Source organism: Dermacentor variabilis, unplaced genomic scaffold, assembly GCF_050947875.1.
Source record: "Dermacentor variabilis isolate Ectoservices unplaced genomic scaffold, ASM5094787v1 scaffold_16, whole genome shotgun sequence".
Classification (NCBI taxonomy): Eukaryota; Metazoa; Arthropoda; class Arachnida; order Ixodida; family Ixodidae; genus Dermacentor; species Dermacentor variabilis.
Window position 1 is genome coordinate 2,335,187 of NW_027460324.1, and position 8,100 is coordinate 2,343,286.

The following is an 8,100-nucleotide window of genomic DNA, read 5'->3' on the forward strand; positions in this document are numbered from 1 at the left end:
TAATACCATTCGGTTGTGGCACTTGGTAGAGCAGTAAACGACGGATCCAAAAGAACTGTGATTGTTTCGCAAATATATATTTCTGTATAATTCTTCCAGAGCTAATTCAAAAAACGCTACTATAGTCGGACACAACTTAAGTCTGCAATGAAGGCCCGCCCACGCCCTCATAACCGCCAGCCACTGTTCGCCCGCGAGGCTGCAAATAATTCGTACTTCAAACTTTTTCTGTTACCCAAATAAGGTAGTAACTACAAAAATAAAATTATTAGCGTGCAATATGATACCTTTTCCCTCGCCTATTATACTGGAATGACGAATGCCTAATTCTTTATTGAACTGAAATAACATGCTTGCTTCGCTACAACTATTTGTTGTGAAGTTTCATGAGTAAAACAGGTGCAGCAGTGAAGTGAACTGCGCCGCAGACTTTTGAAGATTCCATACATTTTACCCATATCTGTTGCACACCTCATTGCTTCCACCGATGAAGACTTTTGAAGAACAGCAGACGCTCCGAAGGTTTCAAGTACGACGCCATTTTGAAAGGCCGCATGACGACGATTTTGTTCGCTTCTGTGATTGGCTGGTGGAGTAACCTAACTCCGCGCGGTCCATGTGCCTTTGTTGCCAACTGCTGATTTTTTAAAATTCTATTCTACTGAAGTAATCCTTATTTTACACTTTCGCTTCTTGTCCTTGGCAGTGTTCTTCCTACGCTTCTTTCCTGCGCGAGTCCATTTGACGGGGGTTCTTTGTTTGCCAAGTAAAGGAGAGGTGTATAGCACATGCGCACCTGTGAACACACCTTATTTAATTTCTCTTTTGTGGGTTTGCGCGTTCTTATGGCGAATGGGGGGGGGGGGCGTTATTCACATTTGTACTAGTAAAGGTACCCCCCCTCTTTTGCATAGAAAAGTTACCTTTGGTTGGGCCCCCCCCCCCCCCGAAAAAAAATCCTGGGTACGTGCCTGAACCACGCCCTTCTTTATTGGCATATGACCCTGAGCGTACTTTAAATAAAAAATAGAATAATAAAGTGAGGATTGACTGCCAGAGTTTCAGTGAACACGAGGCATAACTTCCTCCAAATTGTACTGAGTGGTCTTGAAAGCTTTAAAATTCTTTGCAGTTTCACGTAACAAATTAATGCTAAAAAGGAGCATGTAATACTTGTTGGTAATGCCCGTCAATCTGATTTGCAAATAGCAGATGATGGAATTTGTGCATTACCAAGTAGGAGCTTGCTACATGACGAGAAAAGAAACAAGTTACAACTCAACTTGTTACTTCTCCGATTGTTATAAAACGCCCTTAAAATTAAGCAAGCTTGTATGCCAAATTTTAGCATTCCCGCTCGGTACGATACAAAACTGTAGACTGCTGCTTTCCTGATAGGGCTCACAGCCCTCTATCTGGTAAACTTGCAAACATTTCATGGTGAGGCACGTAGTTCACGAGGAACTGTTGTCATTATGGTGACCGTTGAGTTTCTTATGGCTTGGCGTGGGCAGCTTTCAAAGCAATATCTCTCTTGTCCTTCTTCCTGAAAAGACAAATCATGAAGCCATGACAAACATGCAAGCAAATAATGGTGAAAGAAAAGTTTGTCCAATTAATGAACAAATCACAGTTCTAGTTGAAGTGTGGGGAAACATACTTTGCGAGGAGTCTGGCTCTGTGGTGACACATTCACTGTTGACTTGTGCGTCCAGAAACAGAGTCCAAAGGGGTGATCAAATATGAGCAGTATCTTGGAGGCTAGAGGCAAAAGAAGAAAGCCTTAATTACTATGTTGGAAGCGTGAGTGAGTTTGTGATTCATGTATAACTATTTTAATACAAAGCTTTGAATAGTTCCCCATTACATTCAACTGCAGGGTGAAGTTGTTTACAAGCAAGTATCAGGTGTTCAGCCGTTTCCTCCTCCTCTCCACACGCCCCGCACAACAAGTCTATCTCCTGGTATCTGGCTCGGTATGTTTTTGTCCGCAGTACACCTGTCCTGGCCTCAAACAACGAGCTTCCCTTAGAGTTATCGTAAATATTTTCTTTGGCTATTTCTTGCTTAAACGTCCTGTATGTCTCAAATGCTGATTTCGTTTGCATCTATGTTTTCCCCATACCCCTGTCTCCTTTTTCTTGACGGATGATTCCTTACCTGTCCCCTTCACTGATGCCCAAGTATTTGCTTGACAATTTTCTAGTTCGCTTCCTCCACCTTGTGTCAACATTCCTCGTGTATAAGTAACTGAAAACTTTGCTAGCCCACCGCATTTCCCCCTTTTTCTCAATCGCTCCTCAAATGCTATCTTGCTACTAGCCTCTCTATCCTCGAAAGCCCATCCCAGATGCACCTGCACCCCAAGATTTGGTGTCTTGACATGTGCTCCCAGAGCAAGCCTACCCACACCACGTTGCCTGACTTCCAACTGTGCCCGGGTCTCTGTTCTCATACAAAGAACTGCATTGGCAAAGTCAGGCCCGGATCCATTACCCCCTCCATATCCCTCGTACTACCTCGTACCCATTGCAGTTCCACAGTGCCCTACTCTTCATAATCGCAGCACTTCTGTTACCTTTAGTCGTTACATATTTTTCGTGCTCTCTCAGATACTCAATACCATTATTTATCCACACCCCAAGATACTTGTACTTATCGATTATCTCAAGCGTGGCCTCCTGTATCTTATGCTCGCCGCAAATGTTATCATTAAAAATCATGACTGCTGATTTTTCTTTGCTAAACTTCAAGCCTAATCTGTCTCCTTCTGTACCACATATGTCCATCAATCCCTGCAGATCTTCTGTATTGTCATCATCATATGTATATCATCCGCGTACATCAGTCCTGGTAATGACTGTTCAATCAATTTTCCTTGTATGAAAAATGATAGGTTGAAGCCGAGTCCGCTTTGCTGTATTTTCGCCTCGAATCCTTGTAGGTACAGCATAAACAGCAGAGGTGACAATGGACACCCCTGCCTAAGCCCCCGCCGAATCATTACAGGCTCCAAAACCTGCTTTTCCAATTGCATAATCACTCGGTTACATTTAGAGATATATTTTAAGAAATTGGTTACTCCATCTTGCACTTCTAAAGTTTCCAGAATCCCTCACAAGCCATCTTGAAGCACACTGTCATAGGCTCCCTTGATCTCCAACAAAAGCCAGTCATAGGGGTCTGTGTTCCTTTTCGGCTATTTCAATGCACTGATTCAGTGAGAACAGATTGTCTTCTAGCCTCCTATGCTTCCAGAACCCATTTTGTAGCTCTCCAAGCACCCCCTCGTTCTCTACCAATGCCTGCAGTCTGTCCTTTGTAATCTGCATAACCACCCTGTAAACCACTGACGTCACTGTTTAGGAGTACGGCGATGGCGGTGAAAATTCGCAGGGGAGCTGCAGTAAACTCAGCATTTCACATTATTGACAGCGTGCGGCTAGAAAAATCCGCGTCGATACATGCGATACACGCCCCAGATATTTGGTATCTTCGCTGTGCAGTGCAATGAAATTTTATACTACTTTGAAGGCGCGGCCGCGCGGCTGCTAGGATTGAAATAGTGTAATCCCTTAGAGCTTTTTTTTTTCCCTCATTGTCTGCTAAAATGTTGGTTAGTGCTGTGGTGCCAATAAGGTCTGGTGCACACTTTCCGCGCTAGCCGAGGTCTGAGCGCGCCCGCACTTCATTCTCCCGTAGGTTTCGCTAGTCCCGAGCCGGACGCAATGAACGCACTACGTACCGCTTTGCCGGGCCCACGCGTTCCTTTGCTGCATTCGGCACGTTCACTGAAGTGACGTGCCGCTGAGAGCGCGGCAGAACGTGAGTGGTTTTAATTGCAGTGCATGCCACAATCGTAAAAATGTGCTGTTATTGACGTATTTATTTACGCCACTTTACCAAATGATAACGAAAGTCTAGCTTGAAAAATTCCAAGGGGGCTTTATTGTGCCATCGCACAGATAGTCACTACACTTTAAGCACTTTTCTGGAGTTGGGCTTTTGAAACGAAAAGCTTCGCTACGTTAGTCGACACCACGCTTCGCGCGAGCCGGCGTATGTCGGAATTGGCTCCGTAAGCGTGTTCGGAGTCGGCGCAGGTGGCCACTGCCGCGCGCTATGCGTCGTCGTTTGACATTCGCCGTAAGCGCGTGTTTATCGCGGAGGCCGACTATATAACCGCTTGCCAGAGAACAGGCGTGCGCATTCAACATGGAAGGAGAAGAGAGTGACACTACCAATACAGAGAGCTGTGTTTATGCCTGTACAGAAATCGCAAGACAATGTGCCCAACAACGATGAATAAAGATTAATAATCCTGCATAACTTATGGTATATATCATTCATAAGCAATTTGCATCACTACACAAGGTGCACGTATAGCATAACCATAAGCTTACCAAAGCATATCCATAAGTGAAACCATAAGCATGCATATATAACCATAGGCTAAATCATAAAGCATAAGCTAAACCGTAAGCCATATCCCTAAATTAAACCATAAGCATATCCATAAGTTAAACCGTAAGCATATCCATAGGCTAAATCATAAAGCATAACCATAAGCTAATCCGTAAGAATAATCATAGGCTCATAAAGCATAACTATAAGCTAAACCATAAGCATCACCGAACCTTTTCGCTTCGAGATATCCAGGCTTAACCTTAGCTAACCCCCAGCCATTTTTTTTTGTTGTTCAGGTTTCAACCATTGGTTTCTAATATCGGTCACGTGGAACTCATGAAATGAAATTCCTCTTGATGCTCGGCCGCTTGACTTTCACAACGGTATGCAGAAGTAAACCATCGTGCATGAAAAAGCCGCAAACGCGAAAGCCGGCGCCCACGGGGCTGAGAATCACAGTGTCACTGAAATAGGATCTGGTAATCAAGATCTAGCGACACCAACAGATCACCAAGCACTCAGCTAATCGATTGTTTCGCGCGCGTGCGTTTGCGTACGTCCTTCCGTGCTCTCGCTGAAAATGCTTGCTGCCCGTGCGTGCGGCCGGCCACGGGGTTGGGGTAGGTGGGGGTGAGCACTAGCGCCACTGCTCGCGGCGGCGGTTTGGAAAACTAAAAAAAGCTACACAAGCAAAAGCAAATCAGCGGCGCTGGCGCAGCGCCGCACGCGCAGGTCGCCCCTTAAGCCGAGACCACACGTACGCTTGCGGACGCGCGCTAGCTCGCGTCCGCGCGCCTAGCGCCTGCCGCGCCTCGCGAGTAATGGTGGTTTGCATCCACAAAGACGCGCGACAGCGCGCGCTCACTGGGCTCACTCACAGACGCCTCGGCAGGCGCTGCTTCGTACTTTGTTACTGACAGCGTTTCAAGATGCTTCGATATTTATAAACGTAATTGTTATATTTTTATATCTGTTAGATCAGTGCAAAAAGGAAGGAAGAACCACATTCTTGCACGATATAAATCTGCTTCACTGAGAGTTGAACGCTCCGCGCCGTAGCTGCGTAGCCAGGCGCGCCGACGCGAGGCAATCCAAGCGCGCGATAACAGAGAGGAGTTGTTCCCCGAGATCACGCCGCGTTTCGACGCGTACGAGCCATGCTGCACCGTGTGCGCATGCGTGGGCGCGTGAACGCGAGCTTGCGCGCGTCCGCAAGCGTACGTGTGGTCTGGGCTTTATACAGTAGGTCGTGGTCTGGACGCACGCTTATACCGCCTACCGCCGCGCCTGAGCTTGATGTCGTTCGGTTTATCTTTGCGACATGACGAAAGAAAATTTGCACGCGCTTTGTCCATCATACTCTGAAGAGCTCGTAGGACCGACTCGTGCACGTTACAGAGCGAAGATCGAAATGTGTGACGGCATCGACCCTTATGAACTGTGCATCGGCAAGGACGCTACGCCGAACGTCGACTTGCTGCCCACTGTGACGCACGCCGACATCGTCAATTACTTGGTGCTTTCAACAAGCCACGTTACTTTGCAACAGATGAAGGCGTACAAATCCTTAGAAGGCCATAATTATTTTACGAGCGGATGGGTCAAGAGCAAAGCAGCTGGCATCAGAGCGCCTCATCGTTTTGAGCGAGGTTAGTAAATGATCGATCGTTAAGCCCCGCATCTTTTTCTTATTTCTCCAAATTTACGCTTTGTGTTCCTGTAGACAGTCTGATTTGTTTCTTTTTTGTTGTTGAGCGAAACCATTTTGTTGCCTAGCACGCGTACAGCGGCAACTTGAGAACAAGTGGTTAGAAAATGGTGCATAAATTGTTAACATACGACCAGCAAAGCATCACAACTGTTAGAAAAATTACTTTCACAACTGCTTGCTTTAGAGCGAGCTTTTCTGAACCTTGTAAAGCGCAAGTGAAACCATGGTGCTCCTGCCACATTTTGTGGATACAGTGGCGTACAACCACACAACAAACTGTTGCTGGTGCTCAGCAAAGTGGTCGTATGAAAAAGAGTATTTACTGAGGTCATTTTATTCGACATTTCACATTTCGAAAACAGTATTGGTGGAAATCAGTTTATTTGACATTTCACATTTCAAAAACCGTATTTGCTGAAATCATTTTGTTTGACATTTCAGGTCAACCACTCTCAGCGCCTACGGGAGGTACCCCTTAAAGTGTGGATTCTTGCCAAAGCAGATGGAACTGTCGGGACAGCGCATTGCACGTGCATGGCAGGTGTAGGCGAAGCATGCTCGCATGTTGCTGCTACACTTTTTGCCATAGAGACAGCTGTGAGGCTGAGGGACTCCACTACTTGTACTGAAAAGAAAAATACATGGCTGCCAGCTCATAGCCGGAATGTTGAATTCCGAAGGCTAAGGGGAATCGACTTTTCTTCGGCAAAAGCAAAGAAGAAGAAGATGGACAACATTATAAACAGTACTATTACGGCACATGTAGCCCCTTCATCACATAGGCTACTGCCAATCCCAGCTGCGACAGATGCAGAGCTTGAGCAGTGCTTTTCAGCAATAGCAGATGCAGGAGTGACGCCAGCGTTGTTTACTCTGCATGAAAAATATAGCTCTCTTTTTCATCCACCACGAGCAAAAGAGCCTTTACTTCTTCGAACCCTAATGTGTGAAGAGGCCTCCTCTGAGGATTTGCCTGCTCTGGTGAGCCGAGCCGAAGAGTTTTTGAATGAAATGGTGATAACAAGATATGGTGCAGCACGTCGAAGCCGTAACAAGAGAGCAGTCAAAATGTGCAAAGTGGTTTGCATTTAGAGCTGGACGAGTAACAGCTTCCGTTATGAAGAGTGTGTGTAGGACAAACGTGGACTACCCGTCAATAAGCTTGTTGAGAAGAATCTGCTACCCAGAGAAAAACAAGTTTTCATCTGAAGCCACAGAATGGGGACTCAAGCATGAAAGTGCTGCCCTCTCCAAGTACCAAGCAAATGCAGTGCAATGCCACAACAATGTGACACTAAGAAGGGCCGGCGTTTGTTTAAGTGCCAAATATCCCCACCTTGCAGCATCCCCAGATGCTATTGTCAGCTGTCTATGCTGCTGTGAAGGCACTGTTGAAGTAAAATGCCCTCATTCACTTGCAGTACAAGGACTAGAAGCAGCATTGAGTAACAAAGATTTCTGTCTGAAAGCTAGTCCAGAAGGACCTCGCTTAAAGAGGATGCATGAGTATTTCTACCAAGTCCAAACACAGCTGGCAATGTGTGCGGTGAAATACTGCGACTTTGTCGTTTGGACGCCAACCTCTGTACACATTGAAAGAATAGTGGAAGATTGTGCATTCTTTCAAGGAATTCTGGAATTGGCAACACGATTTTTCACACATGTTGTGCTACCTGAAATGTTTTCACAATACTTCACCCGAAAAGATACACCAAAGGCTGGCACTAGTGCTAAAAGATCTGTGTACTGTTATTGTCGAGGCCCAGAAACAGGAAAAATAGTGGCATGTGATGGGGAACACTGCCCATACAAATGGTTCCACTATTCGTGCATTGGAATGAAGCGGGCACCAAAGCAGAAGCACTGGTATTGTGCAGACTGTGCTCAACTGAAGAAATCTTAGCAGAGTCCCTGGAACAAAAGCCCCAAGCTTTCACCAATGTGTTACCATGAGTTCTGTGTCAGCAACTGCAGAAGATATT

The 8,100-nt window shown here is 45.9% G+C and overlaps 1 pseudogene; it reads left to right on the forward strand.

Moving 5' to 3' along the window:
* The first annotated feature begins 5,711 nt into the window (after nucleotides 1-5,711).
* On the forward strand, nucleotides 5,712-6,900 carry LOC142568096 (uncharacterized; annotated as a pseudogene).
* Nucleotides 6,901-8,100: the final 1,200 nt, after the last annotated feature.